Source organism: Plectrocnemia conspersa, unplaced genomic scaffold, assembly GCF_051122295.1.
Source record: "Plectrocnemia conspersa isolate PC_06_02 unplaced genomic scaffold, ASM5112229v1 ptg000007l, whole genome shotgun sequence".
In the NCBI taxonomy this organism is placed as follows: Eukaryota; Metazoa; Arthropoda; class Insecta; order Trichoptera; family Polycentropodidae; genus Plectrocnemia; species Plectrocnemia conspersa.
Genome location: NW_028277171.1, coordinates 3,816,650 through 3,829,368, shown reverse-complemented (window position 1 = coordinate 3,829,368; position 12,719 = coordinate 3,816,650). Strand labels below are relative to the sequence as shown.

Below are 12,719 nucleotides of genomic sequence, written 5' to 3'. Positions count from 1 at the left end.
TTTCTTTTGACATGTTATTCATATTGAACCTTCTAAATGACGGTCTTAATTATTCATTAATTTTGTGTTTTTAATTTTAACATTAGTTCAGGAAGGATTTTTAGAGTAGTACTTTACGAAAACAATATCAGAAAATAGTTAATGAAAGTTAAATAATTGTTTTTCTAGAGTTACAAAAGCATGTTTTTTTATTTTTTTTATTTATTAAAGTATGCAATTTTTTTTAGAAAACGTTTAAGTATTACTATTTTCGGTTTATTAAATTTATAAGTAGGAAATAATATATGAAATATAGATCAAATTTATTTAAATAGAATTTATTTTTGCAGTACAATTTTTTCGATAGCTATGCAAATTATTAATTTAGATTTTGCTACAGGCGGAAATTAAACCAAGTAAATTTTGTTGAAATACAGCATGTACTGTTTATCAATTGCGCTATCGCCGGTCCTTTATATTTGTAACTTAAATTAATCTTCAATTTATTTCTAGCAATTTGTCAAATGAAAAAAAATACGACTGTCATAAAACTTCACCGTCTTTCATCTGCATAATGGTATTAAAGTTTAACGACGGGCTCGCGTCTAATTCGCTTATTGCTTCCGCTCGTAAATTTTTACTCGATTAACACCTAATCCCTACACTTCTCCGGCGAAAAGCCGCAGGTTTTTAGCGTTGAATTAATTGGTCGAAAAAAAACTTTACTGTGAAGGACACGAGGATAATCCCAGAAATTATGGCGACTCCCCTCAGGATCGTCACAGTTTTATTACGGCATTATACGCATATTTATCATGTCCTGTGCCAAAACCGCCGAGCGATAATCCGACGTGTGCTACGAATAAATTTCCACGCAGTGTTTGCGCAGCTGTAAACGCGAAAAATCGGATTAAAAGTAACAACAAAAAATCGACCAAACGTGTATGTACACCGTGGCTAAAAAAGGCCATGCGAAATTGATGCGGACAACACTTTCGTTACGGTGGAAGCGGTCAGGTACAAAGCACAATGGGATTTCTATTTATGTCAAAAAATACATGCAATCAAACGCGGCCGCGGCGAAAAACAAAGGGAACTGGTCAAAGGGCACGGAAAGGGTTAGAGAAGCGAAGCTTTTGTGACCGCAGACACAAGAGCAAAAACCTTTGACAAACGGTAAACTGCTAACACTCTGATGTCCGCTGATAAACGATGCGCTAAAAACGAGAATGCATTCAGACATATTGCAGCCACTGAAAAGTGTTAACAAATTACATTGATGTGCATCAAAGAGCAACGATTCTTTATATGAAACATGTTTTGGTTTAGGCTGTCATTTAATATTATCTTTAGCTTATTGTATAAAGATTGAAATCGCATATAAATAATATTCTTATGTAAATATTATAGTTAAATACTGTAGCGATGCGATTGTACATGCAATTTCTTTAACAATTTAAAGCATCATTTTTTAATTAGTAAAATTAATAATAAAGACCGTCTTTTAATTAAGGTTCAACTTATTAAGGTTGCATATTTATTCTTTATATTAAATTAATTATATAAGTTGTATAGTCTTGTCAGTTTATTTCGATAAATATGACTAATAATAATAATCTGATAAGGTATGCATGTTAAATGTCATATCATATTATATTTTCTTAACGCACTAAAATTAAATCAATATATATGTTAGTTTGAACTTTTTTCTTGTTTCAGATTTTAATTATATTTCATTATTGCAGTCATCCCATCTGCAGGATATATATAAAATTATTTCACCTACATCTAATAAATTGGTAGAATTGATGTTTATATATTTTTAATATATTTTTGGGCTTGTTGTGTAAAACTAGGGTAGCAGTTTTTTTGTTTGTAGGTAGAGAAAACTTTTTTTTTATTTTTATAATTTCTATATTTTAACTGAAATTATTATCTAAATTGTCGGTCTCTCACTGTCGTGAGGTACCGCAGCTAGCGAGGTGTAAGTACCGAATGCTCAACTTTTTTGTTTTAAATTTTATTTTTCTGATTTTTTTTAATATGCTAATAATAAAATATCTTGTTTATTAAATAATATATTTAAATAATTGTATAGATATTCCTTAATTTGTGATAAAAAAATGAGATCAAAAGCGTTTTAACATTTATTATGGATGTTTATCAGATTGATTAGGTAAACTAAAAATTTACTGGCATTGCAACATTAAAATTTTCACGATCAAAACCATAATTGTATAACGCGAATGACCATTCCCGCACTTCTGTTTTTTAATATGTGTCAAAATACCGGCGTTTTCTAAGAAACTACATAGTATTTTTGTGTCCTAACATTTAAAAGTAGTTTTACAACCAAGCTAAATAATAATTATTATTTTAAAAAATATAATGTAATTTTTTACGTGACTAAAATCTTTTTACTTTTTTACTTTTTGAGTGCCTATTTTCTTAGTTATGTACTTAAGTAATAAATTATATCAATTATATTTTAACTAAAATAGTATTTCTTTATTGGCAATACTCTGATGATTTATTTATTCGGTAGTACACTTGGCATTGCAATATTCTAATTTTGTGTGAAGGCACCAAATAACTGTTGTATATATCGGTAGTTTGGGGATTCAATCATTCGGAATTTTCAATCGCAATGTTTGTCAGTAAGTCTTTAAACTATTTATCACAATAAATTAAATTCAATATTAAAAATTTAATTCGAAACTAATTTTGCGTAATTTTTAGATCAGAAGTGTAGAAACAGATGGATTTGTCTGACTGTTTATAAACACAATACATATGATGTCTAAAAGTAAAGATTAAAACAGCTTGTATTTTATACACATTAAGTTATTTTATCTTATAGGCAAATATTATGTTTTGATGTGTATTTCTTTAGCTCTTGTTATTGTAGAATTATGAATTAAAAAGAAAAGTTCAAGGAAAAACAAAATTTAAGATTAGAATACTTTCGGCCAACGCCTTGTTCGTCCGCTAATTCAAGATAATGTAAGCAATCATTATTTCTGTCGTGAAAATTTTCTGAATCTTTTCCTCTTGTCGTAAGCAAAAAAACATGTTTTTTATCGCGCCGTCTTCTTAGCTGGATGAAATTTGTGAACGGCGGCGCCTGGCAAATATGCAAATTGGCGGCACTGCTCGCGGCCCTTTCGCAACTTTCAACACAGAGAGGGACTGGTACTTTGTCGACGAATTGGCAACAGGATGCAGACGCCCTCTGTAAGAAAACCCAAGGCAGATGGGCGGCTGCCACGGGGCTAAATGGTCGTAATTAAGTTAACATCGCCGAGCTCGACCGCGGCTCTGTTTTTGGAACGAAACGAAATTAGTTTAAATTATGATTCATCACAACGACTCGACTCGACTCGACGGATAAAACGGATTAAGAGTTTCGTTATTCCCCGAGATCCGGCGTAGTAGTAATAATAATAATAGGAGAAGGACGCTGGAGAGCGTTGTGAGAGACTCTGTTAAAACGTATAGTAATAACTGCAAAACAACGCAGGGAAAATATCTTAATTCTGCTAAAGCCACCTGAATCCCTTAAAAACAAATTTCTTTAAAAGAAATATTAGAGTTCAATTTGATTTGAACCCATTTAATACGTGCCACGACAATATGACGGGAAAATATTTTGTTAAGTCGTATAATAAGGATGCGTATGGGTAAAGTTATGTGAGGGTAATATAATTATTAATTTTCACTTTTTTCTTCTTTTTGTGTCATGTCCGATTCCAGATGTCATTCTTGTTTATACGTGTATTTTTTGCAATTAATACATCTTTTTTCGTATGATCCATTTTTTTTAAAACTGTTGAGATATAAATAAGCTCATATTTCGGACCTTTGATTATGTGTCTGGTGTAAGCCTCTGTTTTCAATCAAGTTTCATCAATAAAATGCAGTTTCAAGTTAACTACAAAATAGAAACTCTTTTTTGATAGCATCTGAATAAATCTATTTCACTAATACAAGCAACATTAAACACGAGCCTCTGTTGGTTCATTAAATTGTAAAGAAAAGAAAGGCAGCTTTAATTTCATTAAAAATCTGATGTATGGACATGTATTATATACGCCGTTGAATATTATTATAGGACAGATATCATTTGCATCTTTACTTTGCTGTAATCCTTAGGAACTAACTTCGCCATCTTCAACATGCAGGGTTGCAATATTGTGTTAGTATATATTTTTTAGTTTACTATTTTGAGTGGCGACCCCATTTGGGGTCGTGACCCTTAGGTTGGGAGCCCATGCTCTATAAAACGATCGTGTTTTATGCAATAGAATGCTTTTTCAGTAACTATAAAGCAGATTTAAACACTTTCTATCTAAATTAATATAAATATTGAAAATTATTTTTCTTAAGAAAATCATTAATCTTAAACAATAAGTATGAATCTAGCTAAATTATGTATTTATTTTTATAATATTTCACTTCATTAATAATGTTTCACATAGCACAAAATAATTATTTACGTAGTCTGAAGTGCCATAATGATCAAAACAATTAATCAATTGTATATATTGTTGATGACTAATTTATTTATATTTATTTATTTCTGTTTGAGGGATAGTAATTAGTAATTAATTTAAAATTATATATTCAATTGAAATTATTCATTACAGATCAGGTTTTCATATATTTTCATTATCTCACTGATTAATACTGTAAAGAATAATTAAAATAAAATCGTGCACTTTTTATTTTATTAGTCTATAATGATTTTATAATACTTTTGCAGCCGGTTAGATGCAGAAAAAATATGACAGTACAAAGTATATAGATACTAAATATGTATAAAAAAACGTAGATTTTAGTATTGGGCAGCGGAGCCAAATTGGCACATCTTGAGAGTCTTCATTGTAGTCGTCAATGATACGATTGGTGACAAGCGACTGCTTTCTACATGTTTTTAATTATAAATTAAGCCTTTTACAAATTTACTTATAGATTTTTTATATTAAATTTAATCTTCTGCATTTAAAATTTAATATAATGCCCCAGAAAATTGACAATAAATAACTTTCATTGACGAATCTGGATTTAATTTTAATTTTAATTTCAGATCATCTTCTTTAGTGAAAGCGATTTTTAAGGCCCTAGTTTTTTCTCTTCTGTGAATAAAAAAAATAATTAAAACAATGTTTATAAGTGATTATTAGCCAATTTTTGATAAATGTAGAGAAAAGCGTTTTAAAATTTATTGTGGTACAATTAATTGATGAACTGCGAAAGTTTGTGTGGCTATTGAGAATTTATGTGTTTTCTGTTTAACTAAGCTATTTTTTATTGCTAATATTAAAACCTTTAGAAAATAAAAAATATATAAATTATTATTAATCACGGAACTACATGAATAATATTTAAAAATTCACCTTGAATTGTCTGAAGTTGTAAATGTAAAACAAGTTTAAATTTACTTTATTTTAATTTTGTCGGAATGCATTTTCAAGAACAAGGAATGCAATATCCATTTGCAAATTGAACTGAAATATAATATATTACAATACCCTTTAGGAATTGTATTAACGATAAACTTTTTTATCAGATATAAAATTAAAATACCATCTTGATGTCATATTTGAGTTTATTGACTATTGAGTTCTTATCTACTATATTGACTTCTAAAAGTATTTGTATAGAATGATTGCTAGCGCATCGCCAAAACGATAATAATTAGTAGTTTGATACTTCTTGTTTGGAACAAAAAAAATTAAGCGCGCAAAAATAAAAAAAAATTGAACTTAATTACACATAAAATAAACATTATCAATAAAAAATAAAATCTTTACATAATATTTTTTTAAACATACCAACGACAAATGGTATGATTTACTTAATTATTCATGTGTATGATTTCAGTTTATATGTATGCTGTGGTCAACTAGATAAACTTGTGTTATATTCTCTAGTTTTGAGCTGCATCCTGAGGGATATCTTCATAAATAATAATTATTTATTGTTACCCTAATGGGACATACTTGACAAACATGGTCCGAAAATCCGTTCAAAGACCTATTTCTTGAGCCTGTGCAGACACTGCTTAGTACCCATGCTCACATCCATATATAGATTTATTGTAGAGATATGCACATCTAATTAAAATTTTGCATAATCTTCTTTTATTTTTTTCTAGTACTTCTTTAAGTAACTCATTTAGGTAGACTGCTAAGTTAGAGGTACATGGTGTGATATGACAGCTATTTATTTCATACTAGTTTTAATGTATGATAAAGTATTATTTTATAAGTAGTATTTCATAATAAAAAATTAAAAAGTACTGTACATTTAAAGCAAATACGACACATATGTATATGAATATGTCGGGCTCGAGTTACAATTGTACTTTTCCACGGTGCACGCGCATATCGTTGATTTCGCGCATCGCAGCATCCAATCGTTACCACTTCCAATTACTGAATTTTTAACATAACATAATGGGGTAAAAAATTTTCGCTGCTTCACTGCACTGCAACCGTTGGCTTATTAACCGATGAGCTCGAACGCAACAGTGATACGCTTGCATATAAAAACGCAAGTTCTGATTGAAAAAATCATCCATCCGTGATACAGTCTGGTAGAACATACATATCTGCTAGGTATCTATTTTATGAATGCTTTCGTGTTCATACGTTCAGTCTTTTAACGCTCAATGGTTCATACATGTAACAGTAATTAAAGTTTACGGGGTAATCGAACGTTTCTTCAGTGATGTTTTTTATATACTCAAATATTAAAATAATATTTCTTAAAAACAAACTTTTTGAAAGAAAAGTTATTTTTATATAATATAAGTATTTTCAATTGTTTGGTTACAAGATCTCTCTACCGTTGAAAATTAATGTGTGTAAACTTACAAGGCGCGTTTTTGTTTGTTTGAAACGGTCGTTAGAATGACCTCTAAATTTGAACAAATTATGCAGGTTGTTGAAAACTTCACACTACAAACATATTTAATAAATATGTCATAACCTTTAATGTTTTTACCTTATTTGCTTATTTTTGCAATAAATTTATAAAAACATATATTACTACATGACCTCTGTTACTGTTGTATCAGTCTCAGATTTAGTTACAAATTACAATTTAAAACCTAATATTTGATCATCGCCATTTAAAAATAAAATATATAGTTCTATATTTTACTTTTAATTACCTATTATTTTATAATAATAAATACACTATCTTTTATATAATTGTTTCAAGTCGTCACTTCCGCTTCCGGATGCGCACGTTTTAAAATGAAACATTAGGTATATGCTCAAATTCTACTCTGTAAATCGTATTGCTTTGTATGAACGGTGTATTATAATACACATAAACAAAAGAAATATATTTAATTATAATAAATAAAAATAGTGTTGCCACGTTGATTTTCAAACCTCCGCTAATGTATTCTTTTGTTGTCGACCAATAAAAAATAAGCATATAAAACAAAATGGCCGACAGTAACGTGACAACAGTTCTAAATAATTATAAAATTTTGCTACGCGACAATACTTTTCATTGATTCGTCATCTGCGTGGTTTGATTTGACAGATCATAAATAATTGGATTGCAAATTAACTAGTGTGTTATAACTATGAAAATTAAATATAAACACAATGTGTTGAGGATCAGAAGAATACATTGATTAAATCTTCAAATTTTGAATTCGCTTCGACGGGCTCCATGGCCGAAAAGTAAGTTGATACATAAACATTATCATTCCGATGTAATGCACATATACGTTAGATTTACGCCTTAACTAGTGAGTGTGTGAATCTTTGACGTGAATTAGTTACATCGTCAACGAATAAGATTTGACAGACTAGCGTGTTTGACAACCAACCTAATCGCGAACGACTTATCGTAGAGACAATAATAAAAATATCATATAAATTAAACCATTTTCTTGCATAAATGGTTTAGGATATCTAATTATTTAATAAATACAGTGAAATCAAAACACTGTTCATAAATTATTTTTTGTATACTGTAACTAGAGTGATTTGATAGTGCATACATTGCCTAGGTAATGTATGTATTTTCTTAATTTACATTTTACCTGTAACTTATGTATTTTTTTATTTTTTCACAGATTGGTTCTTTGAAAGAATACTACTTGTTCGACCATCACCACATACACAAAAGATCATTGAATGCCAGCGTAGACCACCATAAGAAATTACACGCTGAACCGGAAGTAAGTACAATTGCATTATAATAACACGTTCGCCGTCATCCGTTAATAAATTACTATATAGCATCGTAAAATTTCGTTTAATGACATATGATAAAGCCAAAAACACCACTTAAATTTGATAATAAAATGAATAACAATATGCTTTATTGTTCAGGAATAATAACCAATTTGGGTGTTCTATTTCAAAATGATTCCATCAGCATATAGAAAACATTTGCAATTTAACCTCAAATATTTTTTATTAGAAATGGTTAAAAAAAAAGATACCTGTACATTAAGAATTATAAATATTTTATGCCCCAAACATGTGTTTAAATAAATATATATTATATTATAAGAATCAGTAGCAAAAATGTTAATTTTTTTTAATAAAAAATTGTCTATTTTTTTATTTTCATAATTCTTAGACTTGAGTACAGCATTCAAAGCAAAATAGTGGAATATTTTGATTTGACTTAGTCGTTTTATATTTGGGTCAGCTTATTTTCCCTTTAGGTCAATCAAAACTCACTTATCTAGAGATTTTTAATAATATAATATATACAATAATGGGGCACCTTAATAAATGTGTTATATCTTAAAAAAAAATCGTGAAAATATTATTAGAATCTGACTATGGACAATTTAATTTTTTTTTTTTATATTTAGTAGACCAACCCTTGGCTATATTTACAGCCGCAACCCTTTTTGGCATATTTTCAACTAATGACTGCCGGTGGACGGAGACAATTTTTTTCATTCCATCTGCAATTTTTCTCGCAGCTTTATTTTGGGCAACACTTTGAGCAATATTTTTTTTAATTTCAACGGTAGAAAAAGGGCAAATTAGATTTTTTTTCATATCAGTCAAGATAGAACTTCAGTCACTTAGGTTTTGACATTGAGTTTGCTATTAGCTGTCATTACAATGACAATTTATTCTTTAAAATTTGTTCAGCTGAGATAATAATTTGTAATCATTTAATAATTAGTTAATAAAAACATATTTAATTTGTAAATTAAATAAACGTGTATCGTGTAAAACATAAGCTTAATTTTTCGTGAGTCATGGTTTATATATTCAACCCAAACCAATAGTCAGATTTAGTCTTAAAAATGATATTTATTTTTAAGCTAAATACTAGTAATAAATATTTTTAAGATAAATACTAATTTTACTTACTAGATATATGTGAGTCGTGTGTTAAATAATTTTCATTTAATCGCAAATCCTCCTTTCTAGCTATTTGGTGATTTCCTCACTATATATAGGTGATACTAATTGGGTCTTAATCATATGCGGGGAATCTAAGAGGGTTTCACATTCTCAAGGGGCCACAAATTTACATTAGACGTTAATTTGCTTACAGTAACAAACACAGAAATATCGTAGAATGGCAGTTTTGGTAGAATATTTTTTATTTATACTTATATAAACAGGTCACGCCACTTGTAGTTCCCTTTTATTAAATTTGCTTTAAAAAGCTCGAGCTAATATACACTAAAAATTTACTTAAAATCTGTCAGTTAAAAATATATAAATGAGGAATCTGTATCTTTTTCCCAGTATCACGCAACCTCTTTTTATTTTGAAGCTTCATAATTTTTCTGTTGTATGTAACAATAAAATCTATCATAAAACCAGTTAGCTATTTAATCTTACACTGAGAATATAATAAATATAATTTCCATATATGTACGTCTCATTATTAATTCAATTAATATTTATGAACCAAGTCACACTAAATCTTTGTGAAAAAAAACTGGTCATACGATGGGCATAGAATTTATATCTTCATATTCATTTTTCCGGAAGGAATGTCAAAATGTAGGATTTATAAATATTTTAAAACAAACGACACCACAGTTTCAGCGTCTCTAAAGCATTATACGTTTTCACCTCCCATATCTTGACTTTATTGCGTATTATATAAACATGGCGAGCGCATGCTCATGACAGGCTGGACGTGTCTTCTTATTCAAAACTTTCACGTTCGCGTTCAAACTCTTCACGTCACCTGATGTGATCCCGCGGGATCATGGCTTTTATTCCGAGTCTCGTGTAATTCTGTTTTCCCTTGCGTATGCACATTTTGTGCACACCTTTCCGAACCAACCTCCTGGGCAGCTTAGAATTGTGATCAAATTTTTCGAAATAGTACCTAAAAATATATATTTGGTAAGACCAAACAAAACCCAAATTGACTAGCAATTTGTAAACATTGGTGCGCATACTTTATTTTAATATATGTGCATACGTATAATATTTTTAATAATTTAAGCTGCAAGGTTTTTTGTAATTTCAAACAATTGTTTTTGAAAAAAATACTTTACATGCATCGTAGACAAGCCTTCGGTGCTAAATGTGGGCTTCAGAAGGTGGTTATAGTTCTCGGTCGCGTCCACTGTTCTTGCCTGTAAAGTTTACAACTGGAGCACTTGCCAACTCTTCTCTGGCGTAGAGATATTGACATTTTCTTGTGCACATGTAAGGTTTTGGTTCAATTCGTATGGGACAATGCACACGTGTTGAGATGATTTGTGTCTGTTATTTTATCTTGTTTTCGTGTTTTTACATAAATGTGTATGTGTGTGTGTGTTTATGAATTTATATGTATGCATAGGAATATATGTATATATTTGTGTGTATTTTAAAATTGTAATATAATTTATAATGTTATTAATCGTGGCGCATTAGGTTAACCTGTCACTATAGTCATAATTTTATTAAATCAATAAATGTGATAGATTATATGAATTAAATATTTTATTACTTTCAAAAAATGTAAGAAAATTTATTCTTATAAAAGTCTTTACTGGAGTATTGGCGAAATACTGTCAGTTTGATTTGCTGTGATGTGATCTTGTGAATCATACATTTTTTCAATTGCTTAATCGATACAGCTCTAGAGATTCGAAGATGAGAATGTTGGTGGGCCAATTTCATCGCTTTTTTAAAAACACTTTTTTAAAAGTCAAACTTCTAGATTGCTACTTTCGGCGATTGTTTACATAGGGTTGAAAATAGCAATAGTCATCTTGCGCAGAATAAAATGCATTGTCGATTGCGCATCCTTTTCACACAAAAGGGTAGTTTTTCTAGTATTTACGATTAACGTTTTTAAACGGATAAGTGGTCCGTAAAATATTAAGAGTTATTATCGTAAAAGTCTCCAGCTCTCTCTTGCATTATTAGGCCTTACATTCAAAACGAGTTGGTATTTCTTTACATTTGTATGAAACAATTGTTAGAATAAACTGTAAATTAATTGTGCAGGTAGTTTGAACACCCACAGTTAATTCTTCTAATAATTAATAGTTCTATATATTCAATACATCAGCTCCAGTTTCATAGTTTGTTTTATTTTGATTAAGTTGTAGCAAAATAACTTCAAACTTGTCATTTTTCGTTTATATATTATAATTTCGTTTATATATAGCCTCTAAAATTTATATTTAATTTAATTTTGAGATCCTCTTGTTTTCCAGAATTGTGGAAATGTTCAAAAGTGACTCCGATTCATAAAAAGGGTCCCAAATCTCAGATTGACAATTACAGGCCAATAGCTTTGATCTCATCACCTGCAAAATTATTTGAAATTGTTTTGCATAAATACATTTTTAATCATTGCAGGTGTATGATTCTCGACCAACAACATGGTTTCCGTAAATCTCGATCCACTGTCACTAATCTAATGGTTTTGTCTAACTATGTTTCAAAATCATTGGACTCTGGTGTACAAGTGGACGTCGTATACACAGATTTTGAAAAAGCATTTGATAAAGTTAACCATGCTTTACTTGTAAAAAAGTTATCTAATTTCGGGTTTTCTGAAGATCTCATAAATCTATTCTCAAATTACTTGACCAATAGATATCAATTCGTCAAGTATAATAACTCTTTTTCAGAACGATATAAGACCCCTACTGGAGTACCTCAAGGATCTAATTTGGGTCCATTGTTGTTTTTATTGTTCATTAATGACATAGAAACAGCATTAGAGCATTCAGATTTTTTTATATATATGCAGATGACTTGAAAATTTACAAGAAAATGCATTCGATTTCTGATTCACTCGACCTACAGGAGGATCTCAACTCTATATGGAAATGGGCTTGATATAACCAATTGCCTTTCAGTGTAAAGAAATGTCACACAATTTCATTTTCAAGGTCCTTAACGCCGGCAAAATATTCATACCATTTAGGCGGATATTTTCTGGAAAGGTGTTCTTCAACTAAGGATTTAGGAGTGACTTTCAAATAACATTGGAAATTTAGCCAGCACATTGCAGAGACTCATAGTAAATCCTTAAAAATGCTCGGTTTTATCTTTAGAAATGCGCGTTACTTCAGGAATACTTTAGTATTGCGCACTCTTTATGATACTCTAGTCCGCAGCATACTAGAAACTAGCTCCATCATTTGGATCCCAGGCGTAATGAATCAATGTAATGAATTGAAGCTGGAAAAAGTACAACGTAAATTTCTTCGATATTTATACTTGAAGGAATACAGGTATTATCCGTTCTTGTTTCCCAGTGCTTTTATTTTG

General features: G+C 29.8%; 1 protein-coding gene across 2 annotated transcripts in view; it reads left to right on the top strand.

Moving 5' to 3' along the window:
• The first annotated feature begins 8,084 nt into the window (after positions 1-8,084).
• Fur2 (furin-like protease 2) overlaps positions 8,085-12,719 on the top strand; it is a 92,896-nt gene continuing 88,261 nt past the window's right edge. For both annotated transcript variants that reach the window (XM_088188854.1, XM_088188855.1), the window contains exon 1: positions 8,085-8,185. The gene's annotated coding sequence lies outside the window, so the exon portion shown is untranslated. The remainder of the gene's footprint in view (positions 8,186-12,719) is intronic.